The sequence below is a fragment of the Lepidochelys olivacea genome (assembly GCF_965140295.1).
Source record: "Lepidochelys olivacea isolate rLepOli2 genome assembly, chromosome: 8".
Classification (NCBI taxonomy): Eukaryota; Metazoa; Chordata; order Testudines; family Cheloniidae; genus Lepidochelys; species Lepidochelys olivacea.
In genome coordinates, this window is record NC_140418.1 from 20547610 (window position 1) to 20563764 (window position 16155).

The 16155-nt window shown below is 43.0% G+C and overlaps 1 protein-coding gene across 1 annotated transcript in view; it reads right to left on the reverse strand.

Moving 5' to 3' along the window:
- The window catches only part of CREBRF (CREB3 regulatory factor), a 31146-nt gene extending 21103 nt beyond the window's left edge, over positions 1–10043 (reverse strand). The window contains exon 1 of the mRNA XM_084635675.1: positions 9950–10043. The gene's annotated coding sequence lies outside the window, so the exon portion shown is untranslated. The remainder of the gene's footprint in view (positions 1–9949) is intronic.
- Between the last annotated feature and the right edge of the window lie 6112 nt (positions 10044–16155).

A 16155-nucleotide genomic window follows, 5' to 3' on the forward strand; every position in this document is an offset into this window, starting at 1 on the left:
TTTGTAACAGCATGAGGAAGCAAGGCTATGAAAAAGCGAAGTATTTGGTGCAAACATGACAAAAAGCTCAAAAGATAAATGATCGTGAGCACAGGAGAAACCAATTTATACATCAGAACTAACTAGCCATATTCATTCCTGGTGTAATTCCACTGACAACTGTTACACCAGGGATGAATTTGGCCAAATATTTATTGGCCTTCCTTCCCACACCCCCAAATACATGAAAGTCTCTTTAAGGAATGATGCGCACTGCCTAGATAAATCAGACAGCAGCAGTGTTGTATGAGCATTAAACTGAAATCCCAACCATCAACCCTGAAACAACAGTGCAGAAATATCAGTAGAAACATATTTCCATTTCTTTGAATGTAATTGTTTTATTTTGCACACAATTCCCTTCTAAAAGGGAAGCCACTTGCTCAGATTATTTAAGTTTATTCTCATTTTTAAATGCAGAAATAGCACTAGAAATGTTCTCCTACCAGAGTAAACATGCCAGGAAAAAAAAGAATCCCTTTATAGATGAACTAACACAGGAAGGTAAATTATTCCTTCCCACTGAGTTAGTCTAAATTTTGTATCTTGAGTTTAGTATTTTTAAAAAGTCATTTGCATCTTAAGGTAACTGAAAGAGAATGCAAACAAAGCCCCTGCCACAGTAAAATAAAGTGGTTTTTAAATCGCAGAGTCACAAACATAAACAAAAACAAATATAAAAAACCACAAAGTTTCAATAGCCCAAATTTTAACTAGGCAAGACAGGTTCTCATTAAGATAATGCAAATGCTTCCAATGAAGCCACCCCTTTTAGGGCCTACATGTCAAATAAAAACCGGCCAGTCCTTTCTGAAGTAAGATTTTCTTTCTAACCTCATATTTCCAACAATCCCTTTTTTACTTGTGTCAACTGATGTTTCAACTTTCTGTCAGACTGCCTCAGGGCACCAAGTGTGCAGCCCTTGTCTGTCTCAGTGCACTGAAAACTACATACAGAAGAGACATCTACAGAGCAGGCTTGCTCAATGCTGTGAAATTTCACATTAGGTCGCAAAATAGATTTGCTCATTAGTCTAATGCAGTACCAAAACTTTGCACTTTAACTTAAATTTTAAAAAAGTATGGAAACTCATTTTGGAGCCTGGCTCTTCATATTTGTAGCTGGCGACATGCGGGAGGGGAGACAGGGTTGAGGAAATGGATCTCATCTTTCAATACCAATCCGCATGTCACAGTCTCTCTGCAATTCTGTATGTTCAAAGGGATCAATTTTATCTTCCATAAACTTAATATACCAGCATCTTAATGATTTTGGGCAACCAGAATATCTGAAATTGCAAGTCTATGGAGTGTCAAGACCAAATTCTGCCTTTTTACAATCCACACAACCCCACTGCCTTTGATACACAAGGTATAAAGTCAGGGCAGAATTTTGCCCAACCCCTATGGCAATGCGTTCAGTAATGATTTGACATGACACTTCCCAAAAGCTTCTCTGCTCCTGAATCTCCAGAGTCTGCAAGTGTTATAAAGGTTATTAAGGTGCATAACAAACTTTCATAAATTTAAGTATGGTAGTTGCTGGTCTCCAACATAAACTCATAGTGTCATATTCTCAAATGTCTTGTGCCCTTACTTGACTAGGCAGAATGTATTCAAATAATCATTCTTTTTCATAGTTCTTTTTAAGTTTTTTTCTTAGTCCAAAATCTCATCAGAACACTTCAATGACGGTACTTCAGTCATACTTAGATAAATGCTAATGTTCATACTCTATGGGTAACCTTTGGTATTTACTGGTAGTTTTGATGACAAGACAATTAAATGGAAAGAGACAGTGAGGGGCACACGCTAATGACCCAGTTAGAGATTCTTAGTCTACAGTGTTCTCCACATTTACTATAGAGCAGGACTGCCTTCTATTCTTTTCCATTCCTAAATTCCCTGGAATCATCAAAATCTTTATGATAAAAAAATATTCACACTTACTTTTTTCTGGGGTTGGTAGATCATAATTTAATACACCAATCAACAATGTCTATGGAAACATGGGTTTAAAATCTGAATTGGTTGGAAAGTAAAATGAGTTTGTGGATCTCAAAGAACCCATTTATCCACACAGAACTACTATACAGTTCATCCATTATAAACAGTCTGTGCTTAAGACCACACTAGAACAACCTAGCAGGGATGCTGCAGATCAGGATTCAGCCTACTGAATACAGATTTGAATGAATGGAAAGAACTGTAGTGGGGCTTACAACAGGAGCATAAATAATACTGAAGATCAGCACACTTGCAGAGTTGTATGGGAGCACTTGCCCTTTAAGCAAGTTCCATTAATTTCTTAAATAAACATTAAAGGATACTGGGCATTGGTAATGTAATACACCCTTTCACTTCTAAATCACTGGTGCCCCAGGTGGGTTGTGATCATAAAGTTATAACCAACCACTGTTCAGTGGAGTTTGTAAAATGAAATATTAATCTAAAATCAGTTCCTAGATGATAAAACACACTTTTCCAACTGATTATCTTGCTGGTGATCTTATAGAAATGCTAAATGAACCACAGAGACAACTTTCAAGCTGGACCCTCCAATGTCAGGGTTGTTATATTGATGTGGTAGTGCAGGGGAGCTCGCATTGCCACTTCCTGTGTTTTATTCTCCCAGGTTGTAAATCCATCACCTTTCACCAACATTAAATTCACTCAAAAGAAACCCCGAAGAGAAGTTTCCAAACAACTGCATGAGAATGTAGCTGAATGGCTTTACAATATACACAAAAAGAAAAAGGAGTACTTGTGGCACCTTAGAGACTAACACATTTATTTGACCATAAGCTTTCGTGAGCTACAGCTCCGCTCCGCTGTAGCTCACGAAAGCTTATGCTCAAATAAATGTGTTAGTCTCTAAGGTGCCACAAGTCCTCCTTTTCTTTTTGCGGATACAGACTAACAGGGCTGTTACTCTGAAACTTTACAAGATACAGTGCACCTCAAACTGCAATATGAATTTTGTAGTTTAGTTATGAGCAACATTGCTATTTAATGTTTGTAATGTTAGATGCACATTTTGTACTGTTTAAAAGTAGTAAGTATAGCTATATCTTTTGTTAAGGATTTGCACAGTGCCTATTATCACAGCAGCTAAGCACTTAGTTACAGCGTTAAAGTGCATTACATAAACAATTACATTTTCACCATCATGAAAAGTGTTTCAGCTGCTATTAATATGTCAAAGTTCCATTTTTAATACCAGAAGAAAGGGAGGAGAAAACATGTTTGCATGACTTTCCATGTGTACTAATCAATATTTTATTGATATTAATATTTGTACATGATTTGGAAGATGAAGAAATATAGCTTGAAAGTTTCCCCAAACACCTGTTAGGCCTGAGGATGAAGTCTACTAACAGAAGTGACTAGCAGCAGCAGTACTAGCATTGGGGATCGGCCCTGCTTTGAGCAGGGGGTTGGACTAGATGACCTCCTGAGGTCCCTTCCAACCCTGATATTCTATGATAGGTGAAAAAAGCAGATTGGTTTTCAAGACCTGTACGTGGTACTATTAAAACCAGTGGTGGGCAACTTGCAGCCCATCATGGTAATCTGCTGCTGGGCTGCCAGTTTGTTTACATTTGCGTGGCTGCGGTTCGCCGTTCCCAGCCAATGGGAGCTGTGGGAAGCGGCAGCCAGCACGTCCCTGTGGCCTGCGCCACTTCCCACAGCTCCCATTGGACAGGAACGGCAAACCGCGGCCACTGGGAGCTGCAGACAGCTGTGCAAACGTAAGCAAAGTGTCCAGCAGCCTGCCAGTGGATTACCCTGATGGGCTGCGTGCGGCCCGTGGGCTGCCCACCACTGTATTAAACAGAACGCTTTGTCTGCAAGCAGGCATCCACTGGGCTTTAATAGCACAAAACAGTGATCCATACTATTAATAACTTTAAGAAACTACTACAGCAAACAAGAAGAGCATGGTACTAGATTATAAAGACTAAATTCGTAGTTTATTTGAACACATATCCTTATGCAAGAATTTCAGCCAAATAGGTCAAAGGTTACTTGGGCATTCTTCATTTCTGCATATAACATAAGCAGACTAACAGACGCCAGCAACTGATCACTGCATGTCCTATTTCAAAGAGACTTTAAAACAATACTGTTGCACTTAAGAGTCAAAAAAAAAAAAACAAAAAAACCCTCCAACCACCTATCCCTTTTGTAATAAAATGTTAACTTTTCTGAGCATTTTGGGGTGGGCAAAGGGGCTGGTGTTTGAACGGACATATCGGACTAATTAATATTTTTAAATCATTGAGCCCCACCTGCCTCACTGTTTTGCCGCTGTAGGTGCCAATAGCAACATATTTCAAACAATCGCACCTTAAGCCTAAGGATCTCAAAAGGTAAGCATCATTATTCCTCTTCTAGAAGGACAGGGGATTTGAAGTACAGGGAAGTTAAGTGACTTGCTCCAGGTCATGGCAAGTCAGTGGAAGAACTGGGGATAGGACCCAGATATCTTGATTCATATTCTTGCTCTAACCACTACAGTACATTCATCTTTAAAACTCTAATACTACCAGCACCACTTTCCTCTGAACACCTACTGCATGGACATCTTATTCAAGAAAAACCTCACCAGACCAAGCGGAAAATTGCAGCAGGTTAAGTAGAATTACCGCATCTAGTGAAACAGTGAAGGGCTGTTTTGAATACAGATGAAAATACAAGTGCTAGAGCAGGGATCGGCAACCTTTGCCACTTGGCCCACCAGGGAAAGCCGCTGGTGGACTGGGACAGTTTGTTTACCTGTAGCGTCCGCAGGTTCGGCCGATCGCAGCTCCCACTGGCCATGGTTCGCTGTGCCAGGCCAATGGGGGCTGCGGGAAGCGGCGTGGGCTTAGGGATATGATGGCCGCCACTTCCCGCAGCCCCCATTGGCAGCTGTGATCGGCCGAACCTGCAGATGCTGCAGGTAAACAAACTGTCCCGGCCCACCAGCAGCTTTCCCTGACAGGCCGTGTGCAAAGGTTGCCGATCCTTGTGCTAGGGGTTACACTATTTTCAGGCAAGTTATTAGCAGCTTTCAATTAATTCTTAACATCTTTTAACACTTTTTAGGAATCAATTTTAAATGTGAAAGGGATTAATTAGTATATGGATTTTATTCAAGTACTGTAAAACTAGAAAAGAGTTACTTTCACAAGAGATAATAATGAAACTGGTTTCTTCTGCTTATGTTGCATGGGAATTCACTGTTAGAAACAGAACAAAGAAGAGAGAAAACGAACACAAAACTAGGCAATTATATAACTGATCTTTTGGAAAGAGTGTCCTAGCATAAGCAATGCTACAGAGATGTAGAATATGAAGTCATCATCTCCACTCTTCTGCCAGTGCAGGGTACAGGGTGTAGAGCAGAGTCTTTGAGGAGAATGTGAGGGGCGCAAAGAAGGAAGAAATCCTTAATGCTCAGAAAACCCCTGGGTGAAGGGAAATGTAAACTTATTCTAAGCCCTTGTAATGTGGAATTATATTTATAGAAAACAAAAAAAAGTTTTGATATTAACTGCTGTCTCAACACAAAATGCTTCAAACTCACATATTTTATAGCCAAAAAGTGTGCAAGTGTAGTCAATTTATCCATTATCAAACAACTAATAAAAATATAATCCAATTGCCCATGCCATCCAAAAACCTGCAGGAAATGTAAATAAGCAAAAACAGAAGTGTTTATTTTTTCTTAAAATGAGTTATGGCACAGGCTACACTTTAAAGCCTAAGGCAATATATTCAAGTAATCATCCCCTAGCACCAATCTGTTTTTCCTATATATTGTAGATTTTCCTATATATTGGTTATTCTCTGTTACAGTAGAACCTCAGAGTTATGAACAGCTTGGGAATGGCGGTTGTTCCTAACTCTGAAAAGCTTGGAATTCTGAACAAAGAGTTATGGTTGTTCTTTCAAAAGTTTACACCTGAAAAACAACAATACAGCTTTGAAACTTTACCATGCAGAAGAAAAATGCTGTTTTTAACCATCTTAATTTAAATTAAACAAACACAGAAACAGCTTCCTTACCATGTCAAATCTTTTTAAACTTTCACTTTATTTTTAGTAGTTTGTGTTTAACACAGTACTGTACAGTATTTGCTTTTGTCTCTGCGGCTTGATTGCATATTTCTGGTTCCAAATGAGGTATCTGATTGACCGGTCAGTTCCTAACTCTGAGGTTCTACTGTACCTCAAATAAATAGCTGTCATAGGGTTTTACATGCTTGATCTTCAAGGAATCTCTCTGATGTGGATAAATAATTTTTTCATTGTACAATTGGGAAAACTGGGGTACAGGGTTAAGTGGTATGGTATATCAGAGATGGTCTCCTCTGACCACTAAATAATGCCTCTATCAAACACAGACAATCCTTTTTAAGTTAGCTAGTGTTTCTACAGCACTCGAAAAGTGCTGAGAATTATAATTAATTTCTCACTCCAGGAGCTATACCATCCAGCAATGAGTTTTACAGGCCATGTGATCATTATCCACTTTCCTTCAACATCAACCATATCAGGTTAGTTGGCAATCCGAAGTATATCAATCACCTAAAATATCTCAGACCTAGCAATTTCCACTCCTTATCTAGGATGCCCACAATGAACATGCGCCAGATCCCCCAAAAAACTTCTGTATCTACATCTATTATTCTTACTCCAAAAAAAATGTACAAATGTTATAATTCAAAAAACCCACAAGAGTACTTCAGGTGTGCTCAGAAGCAAGCTGTCTGACATAAACAACCTGGATGTCAGCCCACCTTTTTATTACTTTATTTTGAATTCAAGTCTCTTACAGCTTGAAAGACCATGAGTCAAGTCTCATCATACTTACACTGGTTTTACACCAGTGTGACTTCAAGGAGTTACCCCTGATTTACACTGTGAACAAAACAGGCCTACTGTGCTTTCAATCCAGAAATTAATATTTCAGTGTGTACAGTTACAAACTTAAAATAAAGTATCTAGTCTATACTGGAGTTTGAAAAAACTGGAACATTTGTTTTAATTGGTTAGTTCAGCATGAAAGGTAGAAGAATTCTGGTCCTGAAATTAAAACACTAATTATTGGATCAGTTACTGAAAATAATCCTTAAAAAAAAAAAACCACCACCCAGTGTGCTTCACCTATGCACATGCCACAGCTGTATTAACAAACTGTCAAATCACAAGTATCAGGGGGTAGCCATGTTAGTCTGTATCCACAAAAACAACGAGTCCGGTGGCACCTTCTCTTCATGTGTCAGTATATAATGCCTGCATCTGAAGAAGTGGTTTTTTTACCCACAAAAGTTTATGCTCAAATAAATCTGTTAGTCTTTAAGGTGTCACTGGACTCCTTGTTGTTTTTGTCAAATCACAGGGATGAGATTAGGGCATGCCTCATAACTCAAAGGGATGGAGAAGTTCAGTAGTTCACAAAAAAAAGTCCCTAATCATACAAAAAGCTCCCTGGCAAGCAGAAGCCAGCTGAAAACCCCACTGAAGTAGAGGAGGGTCCTTGTAGGGGCAGAAATCTACCTATTTGATGACCTGTTGATTTGAAAGAGGCTCTGTGCCAGTTTCCAGCAACACAAAGCTCCTTATAGGAATGATCTCATGGAATGTTAATATTTCCTTATTTATAAGAAAAGAATGGAAGGAAGGATGATCAGAAATCTCATGCTTGGATAAACACCTTAATTTGCTTTAAAAGGGAAGTAATTCAGATTAATATTGGATTAAACTCCACATTTCTAGAATAGTTAGTAAACAGTTTATGACATTTTCTGAATTTTAGATCAAACGTTCTTTGTAGAGCATCAATAATGTGTATGATTATGCCTCATTTACAAAAGCCAGAAGTGAAAAGACTCATGGGGAAGGTGGGAGGGTTTAAGCATGAAAAGAGAGAGAACATAACTTTAAAGAACCAAGTTACAGAGAATCTGTCTCCTTAACAATAAATGAAGATGTTTTACCCTCAGTTTCCTGATACAAACAAACAATATTAGTGATGAGAAGTCCTGCGAGTGACAGCAAGGAATTAGGTCCGCCCTGAGTCAGAGGGTAACTAGGGGAGTTGGTCTGGGTATATGTGGGTATGTATAGTCACAGCAGCAGAGGGGATGGTCCACTAGTTTTGTAAGCTACTTCCTATCCAGCATGTGCCTCCTGACACCCTCTTGGCTTCAGAGAGCAGGAGCTCAATCTTCCAGCCCAATCACCTAGGTCAGGCATCTCCCCTTTCTGCATCGTCCGGAGCCCTACCTGTGCCTCTCCCCGCCACCTCAAAGGGGAAGGGAGCTGCCCTTCCTAGCACACCCCTGGCTGAGCCCGCCTGCCTCCCGCACCTCTGACCCAGCCCCCACAGGCATGGTCTCCCCGCGACAAGCCCTTGTGCCTGGGCCTCGCCCCCTCCTCCTGACCCACTAACACACCTCCCAGCCAACATGGCCGCCCCACCAACCAGCACCGAACGCAGCCTAACCCATGACACAGCCCGCCCCACCCCCTTCCCAACCTGATTGGCCATCCGACCTCCCAAGCTCGCACCCATTGGCCCGAACCGCCGCCACTCATCCGCCCAGCGGCTCTTTCAAGCTAGTGTGAGGCAACATGTAAACAAATCACTTTCAGAGGCTCCTCAGCTAGGCAGTGCCGCCCCCCCACTCCCAAAGGAAAGGAAGTGGGGGGAGCTACTGCTCTTCAGAGGGAAGGGATAAGGGAACCTACTCTCACAAACTCCACCGTCCAGGCATGGGGGGAGCGGGCTTCCCTCACCCCCCCATTCCCCCCGCTGGGGTGCCCATAGGCACCTACTCTTCTCTCCTGGACTAGGAAGATGGGGCAGGAGGCTCGCAGGCAGCTAGGTTCGCCCCACAAATCCCCCTCCAGGAGAGGGGATAAGGACGGATCTCCATGGTAGCTTGTTTCCAGGCCTGTCACAAGCCTAAGACTCCTCCGGGAGCCCACACATTCCCCGCCCCACAACCCCAAACTAGTTACACAGAGTCACAGGGCTGAGCTAGGAGACTCCCTCATCCATTTCCCACCCAGCTGTCGCCTGTCTCCCCTATTTGCACTGATCCCTTATATACTGAGGGCTAAGCAAACCTTTCATCCATAGTACCAGAACCCACAGAGCCCCTGGAGAGAAGGTGCTTTAATCCCCATGATCGTTCAGTGCAGGCTCTGCTCCCCTTGCCACGGCACAGACGCCTGATAGATGTAGGTTGCAATGGAATCCGACAGACCACTGCTAACTCAGTGCACGCCCCTGCACATGCTGCTGCTTTCCTTTGCAGTCTCTTTCAACTCCTTCTGCTACTAACTTGCAGCCATTCATTTCAAAACATACCAAAGGCCCAAGAAGCGACAGCAGTACAATCACTGTGCCAACGGGTCGGAAACCTCAGAAGCAGAGAAACTCAGGCATCTGCTTAGCACGGGGCTGTTCCCATCATACTACCAACAACCGCCCCCTTGAAGGAGCACGGGAAAGTGTCTGCTGCCCTCCACGTCTCTATCCGCGTGGTACCTCCCCCATCCCATACGCCTCTCCAAAACCAGGAGAGGGAATCAGAGGCAGGCACACCCCTTTTTCACCCTGGGATTGTCCTGGCCTCAGTACCCCGGTCCTTCCTTGTGTGTATCAGCGACTCTCCTGATCTACTCTGGATGGAGTTCCTGTACCTCTCTACTGGGTTAAAGGAGCAATAAATGCAGCCCCCCCGCCCCGCCAAGGACTGCACCAGCCTCCACACCGCTGCCCCCAGCCCTTATCCTGCCAGGGGCTACTAGTGCAACAGTCTCCACAGCCTCCGCCCTGTCAGAGGCTGCTGCTACCGCCACCCCCACGACCCCTCCCTGCCCGAGGCTGCTGCAGCAGCCGCTCCCTCACCTGGCGTCCCCCCGACCCAGCGGGGCAAAGGTATGGCTCAGTAGGGGGCGCCGCCCATCCCGCTCCGGCCCGGACCCTCCATGCTGCTTTGGGGTTTGTTTTGTTTATGTCTCTTCCTGACGGGTTCCCGGAAATCGCGTGACTCGCCCCCCTCACGTGAGAAGGGGGGGGGGTCTGAGAGCAGGCCAATCACAGAGAACAATGCACAGGGCCTATCAGCAGCTGCAGCGCAGGCGGTCCTCTGTCATGTGACAGGGGCGGGCCGCGGAGGGGCCCAGTGGGTGTCGGGGGTATTGGCTCCCAGGCGTTTGCAACGAGCCCTGCAGTTCGTGTCAGGAGTGGCCGAACTTATTGGCCCTCAGACTCCGAGCTGCACATAACCATCTTCAGCGCTTCAAGAGCTGGAGCGTGCCTGCTAGGCCGGGGGGTTTCAGCCTTGCAGGGAGGCGGGTCTCGGGGCTCCAGCCCCATCGGAGGCATCTGCTGGGGCTCAGGACTCCAGTCCTGTGGGGTGCGCCTGCCAGGGCAGGGGGCTTCAGCCTTGCTCCTGCTGAAGCCCCCAGCCCTGGCAGGCGCACCCCACAGCGCTGAATCCCTCAGACCCCCATCCATGCAGGGTGGGAGCCCCTACCTCCACCACCCCACCACAGGGCAGAAGCGTAGGCCCGGTCAGTGAGGAATCAGGGGCTCCGCAAGCCCCACTTTAACTGTAAAAGAGCTGAATCCGGCGTATGGGCCGCAGTTTGGCCACCCCGATATATATGCCATATAGGGTAGCAGGTGGTCCCAAGGGAGTTTCCCCACACAAGGAGCAGTGGGGTCTCCTAGGGAGTCAGCAGAGGGGCATCACCCCATACGCAGGGCTATGGGACTCCAGGGAGTTACTGGTGGTGATTATTTTTATGTAGTTTAAAACCTTAAACCCAAGAATCATGTTTCTGAAGCTCTGCTGAACTTTTGTCCCCTCTTTATCCCTGTTCCTGTATGGCAGTGGTCCCCAATCTTTTGGGGGTTATGCACCCCCTTATCCGGTGTGCCCCCCCCGACCCAGAGCTCCGGGAAGGGGCAGGAGATGCAGACAGGACTAAGGGCAGAGGTTGGGGCCACAGCTGGGGGTGGGGCTGGGAGCAGGAGTGGAGCCAGGGCCAGGCTGCAGTGAAGGCTGGCAGCCAAGCCCCTGGCCAGGTGGGGCTCTGCTCCTAACCTTGCTCCCAGGTGGGGACACAATGGAACTGGGGGTGGGGGGAGACCTGCTGGGTGTTGCTCCCTGCCCCCCTGGGGGCTTGCCTAGGTCCCACCGGATGTTCCTCCACCCCCCTTGGGGACCTCTGCTGTATGGTATAAACCCTCAATAAAAAATAGTTGAGAGTTTGAGCCACATTTGATACCTAAATCACTCCTGCAGCCTGTAATCAAAGGCTCTGAAGCTAGTGTGCATTGTAGTGATACGTGAGTTTATTTTTTCATTTATTTTTTTCCTGGCCTCCACCCTGTTAAATCCAGATGGGCATTAAACAAATGAACAAACAAGCAAAACCCAGTCTTCATAAGCTTTTCATCCATTTATATCTCTCTGACTTGGAGAATGAATGGGTTTTGGCTTAAAATAGTTTGGTCTCAAAGTAAATTGTAAATAAAAAGACACCTACTCAGCTGTGGAGAAAATTACACATTTTATCCACTCATATCCAATTTCTGCTCCTCAGTGCTGGCTGCTCAAACTCATTATTTCCTATTGGCTAGATGCAAGTGGATGCCTAAGTGGATGTACTGATGAATTTCATTCTATTGCCTATAAGTCTAGGTCTGTTAAATAAACTAGACAGAAAAAAGTGAAAAGATCATTGTCAGCTTCAAAAAGCCTTCCCTGTGTTACTAATTACTCAGATTAAAACCAATATATTTGGAAAACTTTATTTACTTTCTGCTGTTTAGACTGCTCAGTTTACTTTTGTACTTACTTCACACAGGCCAACACAATTATTAGTATTTATTTGACGCTATCCAAGAATATGGTACTTGCCTCACAGTACAAACATGAAGACATGGACACTGTCTTGAAGATCTTAAAATCTATTACCCCAGTCCTACAGTGTGCCAGGCATGAACACAGCAGTCTACCTACACACTACTACATGTTGGCTCAGGACCTAATGTCAAATGGAGGGGTAACAAAACAGTAATGAGAATAAGGGAGGATGGACAGAGCTAACATCAATAAAATAATGTTATCAGCAAAAGCTTATGCACAGCATGATAGAACAAACAATTATTGTTTAAGAATAAATAAATGTCTTTCCCTCATCACAGGTCAAAGAGGAAAGGTTAGTCAGTTGGCAGACCAGTTCTGAAGGGCATTCCATGCATAAAAGACAGTGTGGGTAAAGAAGCGCAAAGAGAAGTAGACAATAGGACAAAAGTAATCTGTAGTGATGGTGACCACATGCACGCCTCTATTCACACACTACACATTACTGTAATAATTTTTGTACAAAATATGCTTCAGTATTGTTTGAAAACTAATAGCTTGCTGGTTAATAATATCATGGTGGAATATATGTACCAATATGTTAGTTTGTGAACAGAAGGTGAAATCATGACTGAAGTGTGTTTACCAGACAAGTCTGGAGAGTGGGTAAACCTGTTTCTCAAAGACAAAGGACAAGTTGAAACCTCTAGCCAGGTGTCACCAAAGCTGATAAGTAATCACTTACCAAGTGGCCATTCTTGAGCAAGGACGCAGGGCAACAGATCTGCAGATTAGCAAACAGCAGCATGGAGACGTTTTCATCACCAGTCTCTTTGGCTATTGTCTACAGTACACACCTTTTAATGACACAATTGTGCTGCTACAGCCGCGCTGCTAAAAGGCACAGAGTGTAGTTGCTGTTTGTCGGTAGGAGAGAGCGCTCCCACCAACAGAAATACTTCCACCCCCAAAGAGTGGCAGGAGAGCTCTCCTGCCAACAAAGCGCTGTTCACACCACGGCTTTTTGTCGGCAAAACTTTTGGTGTTCGGAGGTGGTTTATTTTTTGGGTTTTTTTTCAAAGGTTCTGTCGTTCAGGTTCCACTGTAGACAAAGCCTTAGTCTCCATCCTCACAGTGGAAATGAACTTTATCTAGGGGTAACCCTTAGGAAAATGCAATTTCAAAGGGTGACTGAATTATAAAAGCAAGGAGCAAAAACACCCCAAGTTCTCTTTCCCTACGCATCTCTCTCTTTTCCATGTAAGATCACAAAAGAAACAGCCCATGGACTTTTGGAGCAGATTGTGACCTGAAAGTTGGTCAGCCCTATTGCTGGGAGCTTGTGGTAAGAATTTTACTTTGAACCAAGTCTAGTTTAAGTTTAGAAAGCATTTTAGCTTTATTTCTCTGGTAACCATTTCTACCTTTAATGCCTTATACTTGTACTCACTTAAAAATCTCTTTATAATTAAACAAACTTGTTTTATTCTTTAATTAAAAACTAATCCAGCATTGTCTTTAAACTGAACTGTGTAGGTAATTCCAATTATGGTAGCAAATTGTTGTATATTGATAACCTTAGAGGGGTAATGGACCTAATATTGTCCAGGAGAGGGCTGGATGGTGCAGAACACACATTTTGGGGGGGAAATCCAGGACTGGGAGTGTGTTGGGTTCACCCAGCTAGCAGTAGCCAAGGCTACGGAAAGCCAGAGTGTAGCTTTGTTTTGAGCCCTGTGAAAGCTGGTGTTTCCTAACAGGCAACTGGGGTCAGAATTGCTAGACCAGGCTTATGGCTATCCACAGACACTCAGGGTGTAACATGCATCCTATTTGGCTGTTTGTGAGGAGCCCCAGCAGCAAAGCACTGGGAGACACCCCAGGTTGCAGAGGAAGGCTGATAGCCTGTCACTGGTCTGGATTGCACAGCACAGTGTGGGGAAAGAAGCGAAGAGAGAAGCAGACAAATAGGACAAAATAGTCATCTGTAGAGATGGTTGCAGAAAGAGAGAAAGCCATATTCTGTAGGAATATTCAGTTCTGTCAAAATTGAAATACTTCACAAAAATTGATTTAGTTTTAATGGAATTTCATTTCAGAAGAAAACTCGAAAAAATTCCAACGTCAAAATGTCCTGTTTTGACATTTTCAGAAGACTTTTTTTTGTTTTGAAATGACTTTTCATTGTGCATTTTTAAATTTTGTATCTTATATCGCACATAATTTTAAAAAGACAAAATTGAAAAATGTTTTAACTGATCCAAAACAATTCTTAAAAAATTTCCTTTATGAAGGATTTTGGAATTTTGGGGTTTCATTTCAATTTGGAATGAAGTCAAATTTCAAAATCCATTAGGACATGGAATTTCATCCTCTGCACAGCTCTATTAGTCTTCTTATAGTTGGTTTCATTTTTGGGTTTTCATCTACCCACACTATAGTGCCACATTGTATGGGTTGCAAATAGTTCAGAAAAAAATCTAAATCCAAACAGTTTGAACTGCTGTTTACATTTTTAAAAATTTTTTATTAATTTCAAATATTATTGTAAAAATAACTGTTAGCAAGACAAGATCAACAGAAACAACAGCATCAAAATAAAAAAATCAGGTTTGTTCAGAGAGAAAACAGTACTTGGAAATCTTGAAGAGACACCAAATTTAAAAACAACTTGAAAATAATCAGCAAGGTTAGCCGGTCTAGTTTTATACTTAACGTTGTATTAAATGGCAGGAAAAAAACAATGGTGTTAAGAGGCAGTTTTGTAAATCTTTTACATAATTTACATTTTGGGCTTCAAGCTACCTGTCAATGTACAAAGTATGAGATAAAAAGAATAAAGTTCATGGAATGGGTTTCACCTGTGATGACTTTGAAGCAGAGAAGTATCTCCAGAGTCCAGTTGAGTGAGCCTCAGAAATTCAGCTGAAGAAAATACATACCAGATTGAGGAATTTCCCTCTATTTTATGCATCAGCACAGTGAGCTAACACTTCCTCTCTGAGACAGCTGTCAGATAGTTAATGGAGGTACCTGCATTTTTTTTTTAAATGAGTATTATGCGGACCTCTCTTTGATTACTATCATGCTGTCTGCTAAATGGGTGCAATGAGTTAACACAGTCCTGGATGGCTTTTTGCATGTCTGCAGGAAGCCAAAGTCAATAGCTTTAGACAGCCCTAAGTATTAGTGCTTAGCAACCACCACAGGTGTCAAGCTTTTAACATTGTCTCTATCCAAGTTGGGCACAGCACCCCTCTACCTCATGGCAAAGTGGGGAGAGGAGTCTATGGATACAAGAAAACGGAGTTGCCTGGTTTTAAAATGGTGACAGGTTTCAGAGTGGTAGCTGTGTTAGTCTGTATCAGCAAAAAGAACGAGGAGTACTTGTGGCACCTTAGAGACTAACAAATCTGAGCATAAGCTTTTGTGGGCTAAAACCCACTTCATGGGATGCACACGTTGGAAAATTCTGGTTTTTTGCTGGTTTTAAAACGAGATTCTCCCTGCAACTAAGAAGAGACTTAATAAAAATTTGCATGGAGTTAACCAACTTGTATACTCCTCTTTTGGGAAATAAATTAATAGGAATATTATTTACCTACACAAAAGTCTGCTTTGTGACTATTGCCATGGATTCCCACTTCACCAATCCACCACTTTCCTCATTCTGATACCTCCAAGTAGTTAATTTTGTAAAAGCGCTGAATTATATCCTGTTCCCCAGCATGGCTCATCATTTGTTGCTCAGGCTATAATACATTCATGCTAACACCTCTCTGTGTTTTTTGTAACACAAAGTGGTGAATATCTTCATAACAGACTGTATCTGGGGCTTGTGTATAATAGAGATGCCCCTCCAGCTCTGTATAGATGTGGTTAACTGCACTGGTCACAAAATCCTGGACATGTTTTAAATAGGAAGGAGGGTAAGTGTGTCAAACTCATGTAGGCATGAACTGGGATTTTGATTATACCCTGCATAGAAGAGGTTTGTTCCCCATTTCCTGCACCTCAGTGGTTTCCAATCTCTCCTCATGGAGGCCCAGCTGATATATATGGCTTTCACCAGTTGTCTTTTTTCACATTTGACCTAGGATTAGCATGATCTCTGTTTAGAATTAGAACACCTTTGAGGACTACGTGGAAGCATCAGCTAGTACAAAATGTAGTCCTTGTGCTTTCTGCTGTGTACTGGGTCAATCCAAAGGGTTTGATACCATCAATACCACAAAAG